This window comes from Microcaecilia unicolor, unplaced genomic scaffold (assembly GCF_901765095.1).
Source record: "Microcaecilia unicolor unplaced genomic scaffold, aMicUni1.1, whole genome shotgun sequence".
Taxonomy (NCBI): domain Eukaryota; kingdom Metazoa; phylum Chordata; class Amphibia; order Gymnophiona; family Siphonopidae; genus Microcaecilia; species Microcaecilia unicolor.
This window is the reverse complement of record NW_021963041.1, coordinates 272,398-290,162: the sequence shown is the minus strand read 5'-3', so window position 1 is coordinate 290,162 and position 17,765 is coordinate 272,398. Positions and strand designations below refer to the sequence as shown.

At 39.9% G+C, this 17,765-nt stretch overlaps 1 protein-coding gene and 1 long non-coding RNA gene across 3 annotated transcripts in view; both read left to right on the top strand.

Annotated features, from left to right (window-relative positions):
• The first annotated feature begins 3,589 nt into the window (after positions 1 to 3,589).
• LOC115458820 lies at positions 3,590 to 9,358 on the top strand. Its single transcript, XR_003940153.1, has 3 exons — positions 3,590 to 3,671; positions 5,876 to 5,937; positions 9,271 to 9,358. It is a non-coding gene; the product is annotated as an uncharacterized LOC115458820 (long non-coding RNA).
• A 56-nt stretch (positions 9,359 to 9,414) lies between these two features.
• LOC115458821 (tyrosine-protein phosphatase non-receptor type 13-like) overlaps positions 9,415 to 17,765 on the top strand; it is a 90,191-nt gene continuing 81,840 nt past the window's right edge. Inside the window, exons 1-2 of one of the 2 annotated variants that reach the window (XM_030188633.1) lie at positions 9,415 to 9,427; positions 12,298 to 12,441. The gene's annotated coding sequence lies outside the window, so the exon portion shown is untranslated. Of the gene's footprint in view, positions 9,428 to 10,135; positions 10,234 to 12,297; positions 12,442 to 17,765 lie in introns of those variants that run through there. The other variant, XM_030188635.1, reaches the window with a different exon arrangement.

Sequence of the window (17,765 nt, the reverse complement as noted above, 5' to 3'; positions counted from 1 at the left end):
GATTCACAACTAGACAGTTATATCTTGTGATATAGCCGGTTAGTCACTGTGCGCTAAATCTGAGATTCAGCAGAGGTACCAGCTATCGCACGCTGAATATTGGCACTTAGCCAGTTAAGTACTATTTAACCCAGCCAGGAGCTGGTCCTGGACTGTTATATACCCTGAATATCCTAAAGGGTGTATTCTAATGGGGCATCCTGCTGTGTTATGAACTTCAGCATGGTACTTTCCCCAGTCTCTTTTTCAAGTCTCTTGAGATACTTGAACTGGAAGGTCACATTTGTTTATGGCTGTCCCCTCAGCTTGGAGAGTCAGAGGTCTAGGGCCTAGTGATTTATCCAACTTCTACCAAATTTCAGAGATGCCAGCTCAGTGGTGCTTTAACACCCCCAATTTTCAGTCAGTTCTTTATCATGCACAAGGAAGGGTAAGTTGTGTTGAGATTAGTCCCTTCAATCATTTTGAAAAGTTGACTTCTAGACATATCATCATATTAGGGTGGTGCTCAGGCCAGTGTAATCATATCTTGCACTATAGTTGAGCTTTCAATCTTGTGTCTGCCCCCATCACCACTGCAAGCACAAGCCGGTGCAGACATTTTAAATTTACCAGCTGATCACCCAGGGAGATATTTTCTAAAGCATTTTCCGTTTGTAAAGCATGTTTTATATGTATATTATAAAAAAAAAAAAAAGACCACAGTTAAAAACAGCAAAAGATGAAATACAACAATCACTCTTGTGGTACATTTATAAAATAACCCTCTTCCTCCCCCCCCCCCCCCCCCAAATAAATCAATAATCAGAAATGCACGCCCAGGACACACTGCGTTGTTTCTTCACAGTGGCTCTTATAAAATTGCACACTGTATATGCACTTGGACATTCCTAGAGTAGACAGTAGGCAGTGCTAGGCCAGAGTTACAATATAAGTGCATTCTGAATAAACTATGGGGGTTTTTTACTAAAGCTTAGCTCGAGTTACCTGCAGCAGGGCCCATTTTATTCCTATGGGCCCTGCTACAGATAAGTCGAGCTAAGCTTTAGTAAAGACCCCCTCTGTGTATTCACATTTAGAACATACTAGCTGTCACCACTGGTGTTGCTCAGCGATAGGTTAGTACTTTGTAATTGAGAAAAGCAAGGTTTATTTGTGTGAAATAACACTGTATAAGTATGTATTTTTAATGTGAGAAATGAAACATAAAGAATTGGTATAGATAAATGTATATAGATATACTTTTATTTGTACAAACAGAAATAGAATACACAGGACAGGAGTAGATACATTTTAATATGTTTATTATAATTTGTAAAAGTTCTCATTCGAACACATTTTGATAGACAACATTTTTTAGTTTTTCGATTTGGAGCATATATATAAAGACTTAGTTGAGCCAGCTCATGAACAGGCGACATATAATTGGCCATGTGAAAAACGAGGGTTTTGTAAGTTGAAACATGTGACTTTTAACATTTGACTTTGAGCCTTATTTATCAACATTGCAAAGGCTAATTGAACTGGAAACTGCAGTCTTTTGAACTGTATCTGATAGATAGAATCAGAGGAATTTTAGGTATAAAAATGTGCTGTCCTTCAATAATGTGTGGCATTAGAGTTTTAAGAGCTAAATATGTGCCATTACATAGCTTTGGAGCATTTAAATTTCGTAGCAATATGATTGGTGAACCAATTTTTAAGTGTAGTTGATGCGGTGGCATTTTATGTATTTTAGTGGAATAGCCACCATCAAGTATGCTTCATCATCTTGGCCATGTATCATGTTTTCATTATTATATCGAACAGGATTGGGTCTTTGTCTTTATCAGGTATTTGGTGAGTGAGGATGTACTGCTGAAGAGTGAGGGTGTGAATGGAGGTGGACTGGTGAAGAGGGTTTGAGTGGGGGTTTTCTGCTGAGAGGTGTGTGAAAATAGGCGAGTGATTGTCTTTTGCTGAGGGGTGTGTGAGAACAGATGTGTGTGTGTGTGCTATTCTGTGGTGTGTGAGTGAGGTTGTACTGCTGAGGGTGAGTGTGTGCGGGGGTGTACTAATGAGGGGTGAGTGGGGGGTGCTGTTCTGGGTTGTGTGATTTAGGGTTGTTTTGCTGAGGGGTGTGTGAGAACGGGTAAGTATGAGTGGGGTGTTTTGCTGAGTGCTGTATTAGAATGTGTGAGTGGGGTGTGTGAGAATGGCTGAGTATGAATGGGTGTTTTGCTGAGGGGTGTGTGAGAAAAGGTGACATTGACATTGAGTTTAATACTCCCTTAAATCAGAAAATGTGGAGATTGGATCCCTACCTAGCACTAACTTTTCTGATCAATTTGTTTAGGTTGATTTTCTTGATTAGTTGTTTCTTTCAATCTAGGAAGTGCCTGCTGTTTGGATTTCACCATTTTCTTTTCAAGGGCATATTGAAATTCAATTTTCTGCCCTTTTCGAAGAGCATTCCCCGGTGGGGTAGTGAATTCATGTACACACACTTCCCACTCTGACCCCAATACTTTCTCCCTACCCTGTTCCCACCAGTCTCTGAAACCCCCTTGTACTGCAATTGTTAGGGAAGAGGGTATTAGAGAATGAGAGAGAGAGACAACTGCACAGCTGCTGTCTGTGTTTCTTCACACCAGTCTCTGAACTTTCTGACCTGCATCTTCCCCTGAGTGCCTCCGTGAACCGAATCGCTTCAAACTACACCTCTGCAACGGCGGGTAGAGTCTGCTTGCCAGGTTTGGTGGTTGTAGCTCTTTGGGGGCCGGAGGAGTTCGGACACAGACAAACAAGCACTTGCGTCTGTTTTATTTAAATAGATGCACATATTTACACCTTAAAAGCAGCATACAAACATATTGAATATGACAGCAAACAAAGACCATCCAGACCAGCAGTTCCATCTCTACAATCCTGTTTTTTCATAGAAATCTTTTGGTGCTTGTCCATTTTTTTCTTGAATTCTGATACTCACCTTCCTCCACCACCCCCCTGGAAAGCTGTTCCATTCATCCACCATTCTTTCTGTAATTTATGCATTGAAAGTATTTAAATGACTGCATATGTCCCCTTTCCCATCTCTCCGCCAGAGTATACTTGTGCTTTATGATGAAAACTGATGACCACTTTTGTATCTTATAAAGGCGCGGTCTCCAGAATTGTACGCAGGACTCCAAATGAGAACTCACCTGAGGTTTATATAGAGGCGCTATCATTTCCTCTCCAGCTGGCCATTGCTCTTCATATACACTCCAGCTTTCTGGCACTTGCTGTAACCTTAAGATCATCATTCATGGTCATCCCCAGTTCCTGCTCATGGGCAGTGAATGGCCTCAGCCCTTTCTAAAATATCTGGAAAAATTCATTAATTTTGCACAAAGTACAGTAACATAATCACACATGAATGGACTGTTCTTCTGCGAATAAGTTTGCTTGATCAGTCTTAGAAGATATTTGGGAGAATGTGTAATGTAACTGGACAAAATGTATAATTTCTCTTTGCTTTATTTGTGGGCTATATAAATGCACTTATTTGAACAAGTAGAAAATTAAATCAAACTACATAATAAACTTTGAAAATATAAAATTGTCTTTCAGGGAAGGTCATCCAGTTCTTCCAAAGTCCAGAGGACCCGAGACCTCGAGTCCAAAATCAAATAAGCCTGCTAAAGATAGTAGTAAGTACTGCATTTTATGTACCTTTAAAATTGCAGTCATGCCTTAGATGTTTGAAAATTCACCATAACATTTTGGCAGCAAAATTTGCAGCTTGCAGTAGATCTTGGATCATTATATGGGCCTTGAACTTTAAATCAGATTGGAGAGAACCAATTTATCAGAGGTCATAGAATTAGAGTTTAAGCATCTTTTGTCTGTAAGAACTTACCACTATGGATTTGATTTTATTGTAGGGTACTTCTTTAGAACATCAAAAAGATGTTCATCTGTGTACTTTAATACTGTAAAGGAAACTTGAGCACCTATGCCTTTTTTTAAAATAGGCACCTAGAACCAGTTCCATTTGCACAAATTGCCTTATAAAATAACATGTGTACGTCACAACTCGACTCAAGCTAAATACCCACTGTGGCGAAACAGGAGACTTATGTCTGTGATCTGTATTATTTTTACTGATGACATGTATTTCTCATAATTGGCCAGCAGATGGTGTTTGTTTTTGTTTTAAAGCTGTTGCAGAGAAGATTACTTTCGTTTTCAATTTAGCCTTGTGAAAAGGGAACTTGTAGTACCATTGGCCAGATACTTTCAAAGTTGGTGCTCTGGGTTCTGATTGGTCCTGGAGTTCAAATCTAGCCAGGAGGTACTGGATTTTCTCAGTGTGGGGGTACGGAGGAGAAACATCTCTATCCTGAGAACCTGTTCAGACGTGTGAGCAGATAATTGCTTGAAACTCCCCAGGTGCTACCTAGATAGTAACATGTGTTAGATAATTTTAATGTTGATCCTTGTTTTGGTTATCTGCTATTGCTTGCTGTACTTTTCACCTTGTTTTTCAAAATTCCATTGTTTTACTGTAACAATAAACCTGTTAGCTTTATTGACTCTGTTGTCCTGTACTGACTTAGAATCCTGGTGGTTGGTGTCTTGGGTCTGTGGGTGTTTTCCAGGAACTGTGGGACCCCTGAGAGAGTGGCTCCAGTACCTAGAAATCACCGGGGAGTAACTTGATAGTGTGAGACTAGCCCAGGCAAGTGAGACCCAGTTGGTGAGAGGAGGGTGCTAGTATAAAGCACATGCTTAGGTGCAGGCGCGCCTGAGCAGTGCTAGGGACAGACCCCAGGTGGCCGCAGGATTAACCCCAGACGTGTGCTAGGCTTTCTGTGATACCCACGCTTTTCATGAATCTATATCTATATAGCCAATGCAATTTTATAAGAACATGCTATTCCTATGGAAAAAGCTTTATAAAATTACCCTCCAAATGGCAAATAACATTCTTCAGAAGGGGCTTCCACCAAATATTGAGTTAAGGAATATAAAGAATTATGCCACCTTTTTGGTTTCTTATTCTTACCAAATTTTGGGATATTTCTAAAACTGTCCTTCCACATTGACAATGTAGATCAGTGAAACAAACTCCTACTTTAATATATTTTGAATTGTATTTTTAGACAGCAGAAAATGAAAAACATACAAGGGTGTGAAGATTTAAGGCACTGTAGGGCCCTTTTACAAAAGTGTTCTCGTGTGGCAACCCGGAACTACCACGGCCCAATGCAGCCACCAGTGGTAGTTCCGGCGTGCCGGAAAATATTCCCAAATTTCTAATGCGGCGCAAACCCAGCAGTAACCGCTTCCTGGTTACCGCGGGAGCCCTTACCACTATCTCAATGCGTGGCAGTAAGTGCTCCCCCCCAAATGGCCACGCGGTAATATTAAGCTTATCGCATGGCCCTTTTTAGGGGGGGTTTACCCCCTGCGATAAAAAGGGCCCTGACCCATAGGAAAACGGCCCCTGCCGCCACTGCCGGGATCTTGGTAAAAGGACCCCTGTATGCATTGAGTGAGTCTAGCCTAGGTGTAGACTGAGTTTCTGAAATGTTCTACTGTGGTATAGTAATTAGATCTGGTTAGATGTTTGTTCTTCAGCTTTAAGGTATTAAATAGAAATGGGAACTGAATATGAAGTTGATTCCATAAGCTGTTATACAAGGGTTTATGGCACACAGAGATCCAAGTTTTGATCCATGTAAGATTTCCCATTACTCACCCCCCAAAAGAGGCTTCTGTAATATTATGGAGCTCCTGATTCTATCATATAGGGGTTACATTCATATCAATAAGAACATATTGTATGTTTCAGAACATTATTATATTATAAGGAAATTTTGTCATAGGTGCCCTTCTGTTATCAATTTAGGTCGTCACCATGGAGATCAGAGTAGCAAGACAGAAGTACTTCCTGAGGATTGCATCACAGAGGTAATGAACCTCTATCATAAATAAGTGATAAATAATGATATTCTGTGGGAATGTCCATGCTCTCTCACTTTACATTTAGAGAGCCATAAGCTTATTTACAGCTATTCACAAAGGTGAGTTAGGAAAAGAATTCATGTTCAATTCATCCAAATTCAGGACTTACATAAAAGTTATAACCAATAAATATATGTTGACATCAGCAAATAAACTACATCCTATCTTGAAAAAATATTGTTCTCAGAGGCCCTGTCTGTCTTGGAAAAGTCACATAAACAACTGTTGTGGTGAATATTGTTAGACTAGTTTCTGTTCAGAATCACTTTATAATTACCTATTTTATTACAATCTATATGACTCTCATTCCCTTTCCTGTAAGAAGTCAGGTCTGAATTTGAAACAAAATGCATACCAAACTTCCATTTTCTCTTCAGCTAGAACAGAAAATGAGATATTATTTGAAACTGTCTGTGGAATATGAACCAGAACAAACCTGCAAAGAAAAAATGTAAACTACCAGTTTAGTTTTTAAAAATACCAAATAATGGTGTATTCACTATCTCCAGAACAGAATGGGCACAAAAAAACCAGAATCTAACAACTGTACAATAAGGGATTTGAAAGAGTAGTATAGTTTAAGGCAATGGTTTAGGCGCAATATAGTTACACTCATTTTGAGGTGTTATTAGGGTACGTGACACATAGTATAAATTCTGAAATAAATGGGTCCCAAACAAGATTAACATTAGTAAGTCAGTTGCAGATGTATTCCCCTTATCCTTAGATCCAAGCCCACTGCACCAAAATAATAGAAGGAACTAACTCCTTACCTAAGTATTATAAAAATAGATTAGTTGTTTATTTACAATAGCAGCAGATAATATAAGAAAGACAGAAATAAAGACAAAGCCAATCTCATTACAGAAATAAAACTTAGAGTAATGCACATAAATCCCCAACTAGGCTCAAGTACAGGGAGTCACTCTGACACCAGAGCACTAATACAGATATACGGGGACATAACCCGGTGCAATCCTTCAGATGTCAGCTTGTCCCTCAGATGTCCGTCTGGTTCAACGCAGATCTTACCCCTCAGATGGGATGTTGACACAGCAGCCTCTGTCTCTGATAAGAGCTCCTATTTAAAGAGAAATCAGAAGCTGTAGTCTGTACTGCTGATGTACTTTCTGTCCTTGGCTGTCCCAGCCATGACGTCAATTCTGATAACAGCATGATTGTCCTAAAAGAAAACTCCATAAGCCATTATTAAGATGGACAAGAAAATCCACTGCTTTATTTAGGATAAGCAGCATAAAATCTGTTTTACTGTTCTGGAATCTTGCCAGGTACTTGTGACCTGGATCAGCCACTGTTGAAAACAGGACACTGGATTTGATGGACCTTCAGTGTGTCCCAGTATGGCAATACTTACGTTCTTAAACTGGCAAGGTTTGCAATGTATGGGGGTATTTCTATTTCACGTTTTAGATTTGAATGCAGAATTTTGAATTTAGTAAGGCCAAATAATGCGACATGCATTTAAGAGGCTATTGAATAAAAATAATGTATAATAGGTGTAAACAAACTTATAGAAACTTATAATGTTTAAAGGTTTTATTGTGATATTGTCATGTTCTGTAGTTCGCACTGAGAGTTCCTCTCTTGTTCTGGGAAGACTTAAAAGGCAACACAGTAAGGTATATGCATTGTGTTGATTTGTTGGCAGTATCACTACTGTAGAAATCTATGAGTGGTACTAGGAGTATGCAACTCTGAGAGCCTCAAATAGATGTTTTCAAAAGAACACATGGGAACTAACTGGGATTTGAGCCCAAGCATATGCAGATGAATCTGATATATATTCATGGCCAATATTCTGAAAAACAAGTTAATATGAAGATTTGAGGACCACAGTAATAACACTTTAGCAGGATATTTAAAAAGGAAGGTAAAAGAAAATGCTGTTTCCAGAATTATACACAATATTCTTAAATGAAAAAAAAGGAAGGTAAATAATAATCCTTCTGATACTAGTATTATGTCCCCTGAACTATAGAATGACTGGTTTGTCCTATTTTAGATCCACCAGACGTAGTTTTTTTCATGATATGGCAGAGTTGTAATACTATAGTACTCATTTTCAAAGCAAAAAAGTCCATCTGCCAAAACCATCTAAATTGTGATGTTTGAAACACACAATTAGAACGTATTTCACTACAGTTCATCCAAATAGTAAGGGGGTATGTTGTGGGCGTGTTTTGGGCAGGAGTAGGGAGGGCCCAAAATTAGGAAATCTTTCAGCAGTAATGGAAGAACCATCCAAGGCAAAAAAGAAGGACGTGTATCTTGACCTGTTTCATTCACATCTAAGTTACAAAAAGGTGCTCTTACTGCTGGCCACTGGATGGATTAAGGCTTGACTGATCCCCCCCTTAATCCCCCCCAGTAGATGCTGTTCCTCTCCCACCTTCATAAAAAAATGAAACTGAAAGGTCATACCAGGCTGTATGACAGCTGCAGATATTATGGGCATACCCAAAAACAGCAAGCAGATCCCAGGAGTAACCTAGTGGTCAGTACAGTGGACTGTGAACAAGAGGATCCAGGTCTAAATCCCACTCTACCTAGTACATTTGTGGTGGAAATTGTGAGCCCACCTAAACCACCAAATTACCTATTGTATGTAATATAGGAGACACCTGCAGGGTGGAAGGCGATTGTAATGGTGTGCAGTTAGATACAGTAGGTTTTCTTGTTCCTGGAAGGCTCACAACACAAAGGAGTTATGGTGGGAATTGTATCTTGTGCCATTGTTTTTGTTTTAAAGTCCACTGCACTGACCGCTAGGCTGCCTCTCTGATCTGCAGGGATGTCTAGCCATTTCTCTCTAAATGATGAGAGACAAATGTTATGCCTGTTTTTTTTTTTTTAGTTTAGAAGTTGGACATGTCAGTTTGGAAAATAGCTCTAATTTTTAGACGTCTTCTGTGCAAAAATATCCATCTTTGAGCCATTTTTTTGAAAGAGAAGCCCTGACATTTTTCCTGTTTGAAAATGGCTTTAAGATTGATGGGATTTTTTTGGACATGTTGAGCTAAATGTCCCAATTCTGTCTTGGAAGTATTTTTGAAAACGCCCCTCAATATTTAAAAGACAAGTAAAGTGTGTTGACTAATGTTTGGAGATGCATAAACTTCTAGTTTCTACATATGCCTCTAGTTAAATTTGACTTTGAACTGTAATACATGATAAGGCTTCCATGTTTAGGAACTAACAGTAAAGTCAGATATAATGAATATGAAAAATCTAATCCATATATTGTTTCTGTTTTCACAGGTGAATAGGGAAAGAATAATTGGTGTTTCACATGCAAAGCCATAGCATGTATTCGAAATGCCCAGGGGTTGATTGACCTTGATGTTGTCAGAGAGGCATCTACAAATGACTATATAAATCAGTCTTCAGTATTTTCCAAAATACAATGGGGACACAGGTAATGAGGAAGAACTGTAGGGTATTTAAATAACTCTCATACGTTAATAAAAATTCAGTTGCAAATTATGAAAGAATGAAAATGGTCAAGAATGTTACATTTAATTATTCAGTACTCACTTGTTTTCATAATCTGTAGTTTGCCTGTTCAGAATCTTTTATTTTAGATAGCTATAATTCTACATCAACAAGCAGGAGAATATCAGCCACACAACAGCTCAGAAAAACTGAGAAAGCTTTCCTGAACATGCATAGCCTCCCGTCTCATGAGCCCCATTAATCCTTTTTCATCCACTTATTTTGGCTTTCTCAAACAGTTGTGTTCTGCTACCACATATATTTTGTATATGCGTCTCTTGTTATTTTTCTATTTACTTTCTTTTTATTTTATTTTGCCAAATGAGTCTGAAAATCAGTTTGTAGTAGTTAGTATTATGTTTTCAACACTGAGTTCAGCCTCTCTGCTGCATTATTCAAAATGCCAGATAGTGAACCAGAATTCAAGTTGTGCTTTGAGTGCAAAAAGGTCAGTCATAGATTCTCATGACCTCTATGTTGGTCCCATACATCTCTGCTGGTGACATTTACCTGGATGTCATCTAGAATAATACAGATGAGCAGTCATGTTCCAAGACTTCCTTTTATCTTTCTATACTGCAGGCCCTTCCGTAGCCTCAAGCAGGGCATCATCAAGGGGTGAAAATACTAATTATAGTTTGAAGCAACACAATGAAAAGCCAAAGCTAGATCCTGGCTTAGAGGAAAGAACTAAGAGCTCATACCTTGCAGAAGCCAACAAGACCGGTGGTGAGAATACTCACAGTGTCAGATCTAGTTGTGCTGAAATTTTCACACAATGCTGATAGCCTCTCCCATGCTACTAACACACACACTCATGTGTGACTCCAAGGTACTAAGAGTCTGAGGGGTCCTTTTACAAAGGCACACTAGTGTTTTAGCACATGCTAAAAATAAGCACGTGCTTAACGTCGCTCATATATTTCTCTGGGCATCACTAGCGTTTAGCGTGCACTAATGATTAGCGCGCTTTTGTAAATGGACTCCTTAGTATTTAGAGGGATTCTTTGTTAGAAAGATTCTAAGTAGGTGAGACTAGACTGGTGTGAGCAGTACCATGGAGGAGCCCTATTACTCTGGAGAACTACAGGCATGGTGAAGGACAAATGTGGTCATTTGGGTCCTGACCCCTGACAATAAAATCAGTGCTGCACTGCAGCCCTTGGGAGCCCTAAGGAGCACTCGGGACATCATGGGGTATGAACTGTCAGCTTTTTCGCAAAGTTTTGCTATTGGCAATTATGAATTATCTTTTGTCTTTTCTTTATTTTTAAGTTATAGGTAAACAAAAACTCAAATACTGAGGTGTAATTAGCTACTCCCTTGCATATTAAAGGACCCATGGATTAAACATATTCTAGTTATTGAGACTATATTGTCTATCTCCTCATCCTCAGGTCAGGAAGTGGTATCTTGAAGTGTCACACAACAGAAACCTCTCCCTTTACCATTTGAGACTTTTACTGCAGCTTCTGCTTCAAGTCATTTATCATTTGTTCCATTGCTTGCCTTGGTTGATATTTCTGTTTCTGAGAAGGTTCCAGTTATAGTGTCTTATAGTGAAGGTATTCAGGGTGGTACATGGATAGCCACCCAATTAAATTAAGACTGAAAACAGGCTGCCCTAAGTTATCCGACACCCTAGGCAAATGTTCAGCTGTGCAGCATCCCCCCCCCCCCCCCCCCATAGTTCAGTGTTCCCCTTTTCCCTCTTAGCCTCCTAAGATTGCTAGACTCCCCTTTTCCTCTCTACCTGTTCCCCCTCATGCCCAATAACTCCCATTTGTCTCTCTAATCCCTCCCCCCCACCATTTGTCTCTCTAATCCCTCCCCCTACCCATGGCCAGCACTTCCCTTCCCCTCTATATTCTCCTCTCCCTGGTTGGCCAGCATTTCACTTTCTCTTTATCCAGTCTTCCAAGGTGGCCAGCATCTACCTTTTCCTTTTACACCCCCACCCCAAAGTTGGCCAGCATTTCATCTCCTCTTCCCTACCCCTACCCCATGTCAAGAATCTTTTCCCCCTCTTCCTTCCATCCTTCCAAGATGCTTTCATTACCCCCTGTACTTCCTCCTGCAGACCTGCACCAGCCCTGATCTTAAAAAAGGTAAGAGTGCTGTAGGAGCATCAATAAGTGCTGAGAAATATCATTATTGTATATAACAAAACATCATATGTATAATGATTAGAAAAACACTAAAATTCATGTTGGCTAATGGGTGTGGCAGATGGCAGTGAAAGAGTTAAGGGCTTGATAGGGGGAGAACTCTTGTGGTGCCCTCCCTTCTCTTATGAGTAATCCAGGGCTATAAGAAGGAAAGCTAACCTAATTGACTAAATAACTCAAACAAAAAGGATATATCTTGATATTTATTCAAAAAAGATTCAACAGTAAATATCCTTGTGTGAAAAATTTGTGAACTCTTGCAGTGCATTAAAATTTGATACACCATTCTACCTTTATGGATTAGAGCCGTTTACAAACAAATATAAAACCAATTAAGAAAAGAACTCCTAATAAAAAAAAAGAATAAACCTAGCTCATGCATTCCAAATAAGAGAAAAAGAGAAACCATAAAATAAATATAGCATAAAATATAACTCTTCAGTAATTGGTGAGATCTCAGAGGAATGATTTCAGTTAAAGGTTTAGTTGAAGTTTATTACTTGTGTCTCTAAAGATATTGACATTTTTGAGATGCCTGAGTTTTGAGGGTCCTCTCTACCTGTGTCTTGTTATTCACCAATGCTGCTATTATAACAAGACGGTTGATACTTTTTTGTGTGTACAGAGCCAAAGGTTCAGAGTGAAGACTCCAATGATGATGATGATCAGAATGAAGTCATTCAGTCTCTGCTGAACGTGGTACACGAGGAAACTCAGAACCTCTTACTATCAAACCATAATAATGCCAATTTAAGAGACCATCTTTCAGGTACAGTAAGCCATCGAGAAAATAATGATGTACAGAATTGGTCCTCTTATACACAGTCATTATGCCTTCAGAAGAATCCTTTGCTCTTTATGAGCTTGATATTCTCTAGTTTAGGTGTCTGTGATGCTCATTTTCAAAGCAGACAGTCACCTCAAAATGCCTTTAAAAAAAAAAAAAAGGTCCATCTACTAAAAATGTCCACATCCTGATTTTGGAAAGTCAGAATTTGGACTTTTCACACTGCAGTTCATCCAAATAGCAAATGGGGGGTGTCTTGTACACGTGTTTTGTGCAAGACTAGGGAGGGCCCAAAAGTAGGACCTGCAAGAGCAATTTTCAAAAGGGAAGAAACATCCGTGTCTAAAAAGGACGTTTTTGTCTAGATCTTTTTCAGTCACGTCCAAGTTACAAAAAGGTGCTCTAATTGAGCAGCTGATCACTGGAGGGATTACGGCATTACCACCCCCACCCCCTTTAATCCCTCAGTGGTTACTGTACCCCTCCTTCTCCCCTGAAAGTGAAACTGGAAAGGAAAACCAGGCTGTCTGTCAGCTGCAGGTATTATGGCCCTTTTGAACAAGGGAGGACTGGCCTAGTGGTTAGTGTAGCGGACTTTGATCCTGGCAACCTGGGTTCAATTCCCACTGCAGGTCCTTGTGACCCTGGGCAAGTCACTTAATCCTCCATTGCCCCGGGTAAGCTCTCTAGGGACAGAGAAAGTACCTGCATATAATGTGTACAGTGCTGCGTACGTCTGGTAGCACTATAGAAATTAGTAGTAGTAGTAGAAAACCAGGCTGTCTGTCAGCAGCAGGTATTATGGCCATTCTGAACAAAGTAGCAAGCAGGTCAGAGGAGGTAACCCAGTGGTAAGCGCACTGGACTGTAATCCAGAGGGGACAGGTTCAAATCCCGACTGTAGCTATATTAATTTTTTTTTTCCTGGGGCTCTCTCCAGGATCAGAAAAATGCTGTACCTAAAGATAAGACACCTGCAAACCTGAAGGCTATTGAAATGGTGTACATTCAGGTATAGTAGGCATTTTTCTTTTCCTGGAGGGATCAAAAAAAGTTACAGTGGGATTTGAGTCTGGGTCCCTTGGTTTACAGTCTACTGCAGTATCCACTAGGCTACTCAACTGTTCTACAAGGACATCTCTGTGTCCATTTCCATAAGAATGCTGCCAGACAGACGTCCCTGTGCCTTGTTTTCCCCTGTTTATAATTTAAATGTTTCAATTTGTAAAAATGGTTGTTCAGGATGGATATCTCCATCATAAGGTTGTCTTTCTCACATATTTTTGAACAAAAAATCCAGACACATTTCCTGTTTGAAAATTGCTGTGAGATGGACATTTGTTTTGGATGTTATGAAAAGGATTTCCCAATTCTGACTTGAATGTTTTTTTTTGAAAATGCTCCTCTATGGCTTCTTTTACAAAGCTGCGCTTTTGATTACTGCGCAGCAATGAGAGGAAGCTCATTCAATTCCTTGGGCTTCCTCTCATTTGCCGCACAGGAATTGCTAGCCGCGGCTTTGTAAAAGAAACTCTAAGTAAGGCACCTAATTTCATTCCCTTTCCCTAGCATCACCCTCTTTTTAGGAACCTAAATTTAGGAATGTTGTGAATATAGATTCTGAAATTTAGGATCTCGGGACACAACTTCAGTTTTGCACAGTTGAGTACATAGACCATGTAAAAATTAACCTGTTAACATATACAGCAAAAACTGAGCTTCAAATTTAGGGCTTTATTTACTTAGGGGCCCTTTTATTAAAGTGCTGTAAATTATGGACTTAACATGTTTTAATGCAGGACTTTCCTGTGCACTAAGCCCAGATGTAGGGGGTCTTTTACAAAGCAGTGCTAGCGTTTTTAGCTGGCGCTAAACGCTGAGACACCAATAGGAGTATAATAGGCGTTTCAGCGTTCAGTGCAGGCTGATTTGTAGCGTGAGCTAAAAATGCTAGTGCAGCTTTGTAAAAGACCCCCTTAATGCATTACCCTTTAGATTTTTTTTTAATGTTCCCATTAACATGTACCTGCAAAAAACTAATGCAGGAAGGAACACTTTACATTAGGAAGCGCTAAGTGTTCCCACATGAATCAAAATGTGCTAGTCAAATAATGCAGGAACACCCTCTCTCCACCCATGACACACCCTCTCCTAAAAATATTTTTTTTAAATCACTAATGCTCGGGTTACTGTGTACTAACAGGCAAAATACCGCAAAACACTTTAGCGCACTTCTGCAGTAGCCTGTTGGCACACCCTAACTGCACAATAAGGGCCCCAAAGCTGTTAACATGTTAATGTGAATTCTCCGAGGAAAAGCAGGCTTCAATATTCTCACAAGTGGGTGATGCCAATCCACTTGAGCAGGGTCTCCTCAGCTCTTCATTATACATATGAGGAGAAGGAGTTTTTCTTGCCCTCTCCTCATTCGCTCTGTCTTAGAGAGCTATTTTTTTGTTCCTTCCAGCTATTTTTTTCATCTTTATAATTGAGCTCCTCTTGTTGGAACCTATTTACCTTACCTTTACTTTCTTTAGCATTGTTTTGCCCGGTTTTAAGTTTTATTGTTTTTCTGTCGTCATTGGGCCACGTTTAGGCGGTGGAACTCTCAACTGGATTAAGGGTTTTCTAACCACAAGGTTCGTGCCTCTCAGCTGGTCACAGCTCAGCAGATGTTGAGATTGTTGGGCCACATGGCTTCCCCAGTGAACGTTATACCCATGACACGTCTTCACATGAGATCAGTTTAATGGACCCTGGCTTCTCAGTGGTATCAGGGGTTCTCCCCACACACGAGAACATACAACTTATACCACGAGAAGACAAATAGACGCGGATACTTTCTGGCAACAGATATACAACAACAATTGGACAGCACAAACGGAATCCATATATTACCTCTCAGAATGGGACAAAAGATGCAGACACATACTAGATGAAACAGCACCCTTACAAATAAGAACTTCACGTAGACACAACTCGACACCGTGGTTCAATGAAGAACTGAAAAATCTAAAAACACAATCAAGGAAACTGGAACACGTATGGAAAAAAATAAAAGACGAACAAACACTTAACGCATGAAAACAGCTACAAAGGCAATACAAATACGCAATAAAACAGACCAAAAGGTCGTACTACAAAACTAAAATTGGGCCGGACTACAAAAAACACGAAGAAACTATACCATCTTGTGAAAACTACTAGACACAACACTGGTCACCACAACCAACACTGACATCCCATCTGCAGACAGCCTTGCTAAATATTTGAATGAAAAAATCATAAACCTATGCAAAACCCTACCTCAGAGCACCATGGACACAGAAAAACTTCATTAATGGTCTAGACCCAACCCCTGGTGAATACCCTGCTGACTGAATATGGTCAAATTTCGCTCTACTCAGCTCCGACACAGTTACCTAGACGATTAAACAATACTCAAACAGCCATTGTCAACTGGACACCTGCCCCAGCTACCTAATACAATCTGCCCCCCCCCCCCCACCGCTTCATAATAGATCTCACATCCCACTTAACTTCATGCTTCAACAGGGTATCTACCCTCAAGAAAAAAGGAAACATCCTGCTCACCCCAATACCAAAAGACACCAAGAAAAAAACAAACAACATTACCAACTACCGCCCAGTAGCATCTATCCCATTAGTAGTCAAACTAATGGAAGGACTGGTGACCAAACAACTAAATGACTACATAAACAAATTCACTATACTACATTAGTCACAATCAGGATTTTGACCCCTACACAGCACCGAAACAGTACTACTCACTCTCCTAACCAAATTCAAGCAGGAAATAGCAATAGGCAAGAGCATTCTCCTCCTCCAATTTGACATGTCAAGTGCATTCGACATGGTTAACCATAACATATTGCTTAGACTCCTAGATTACTTCGGAATCAGTGGTGGCACTCTCAACTGGATTAAGGGTTTTCTAACCACAAGAACATATCAAGTGAAATCAAGAACAAATATATCGTTACCGTGGAAACCAAGTTGTGGAGTACTGCAAGGATCACCACTATCACCGATCCTTTTCAACCTCATGATGACTCCACTAGCCAAGACCCTATCCACCCAAGGCCTCAACCCATTTATCTGCGCTGATGACATTACATTATACATCCCATACAAACATGATCTGGCGGAAATCACCAACAGAATCAAGCTAAGCTTAAACATCATGAATTCATGGGCAAATGCATTCCAACTAAAACTCAGTACAGAAAAAACAGTCTCATCTTCTCATCCCAATACGATACATACAAACCCACAAACATTAACACCCCAAGATACACCCTCCCTGTCTCAGACAGCCTGAAAATTCTCGGAGTAACAATCGACCGCAAACAAGACATTAAAGAAATCTTCAATGAAATCAACCAAAGTCTACACATCATGAACACATGGGCAGATGCATTTCGTTTGAAACTAAATGCAGAAAAAACTCAATGCCTGATACTCACTTCCCAGTACAACACGAATGAATTCACCGCTATAAACACACCAAAACTAAACCTTCCAATCTCAGAAACGTTAAAAATCCTTGGAGTCACTATCGACCGCCACCTAACATTCGAAACTCATGCAAACAACATAACCAAAAAGATGTTCTTCTGCATGTTGAAACTGAAAAGAATAAGACCATTCTTCCCAAGATCCGTCTTTCGCAGCCTAGTGCAATCCCTCGTACTCAGCCATCTGGACTACTGCAACTCACTATACGCAGGTTGCAAAGAGCATATACTGAGGAAACTTCAAACAGCAGAATACAGCAGCCAGACTCATCTTCGGAAAACCAAAATATGAAAGTGCAAAACCCTTACGAGAGAAGCTACACTGGCTCCCACTCAAAGAACGCATCACTTTTAAAGTATGCACATTAGTCCACAAAATCATTCACAGTGAAGCCCCAGCCTACATGTCTGATTTAATAGACTTACCACCCAGAAACGCTAAAAGATCATCCCGAACTTTCCTCAACCTCCACTTCCCTAATTGCAAGGGCTTGAAATACAAGGCGCTGCACTTATCAATCTTTTCTTACATGAGCACGCAGTTCTGGAACACACTGCCACGCAACCTGAAAACGATCTTCCGCAAAATACTGAAGACCCATCTTTTTGAGAAAATTTACGGAAAGAACCAAAACACATAAAGCCCACGCTCACTGTTCAGTAACGCATCAATACAGCCACTTCTGAACTCTCATCCCCCAAAATCTCACCACATTCATACCTTTACTCATAGAAAATGTATACCAAATGTTTTCCTGTTATTATATA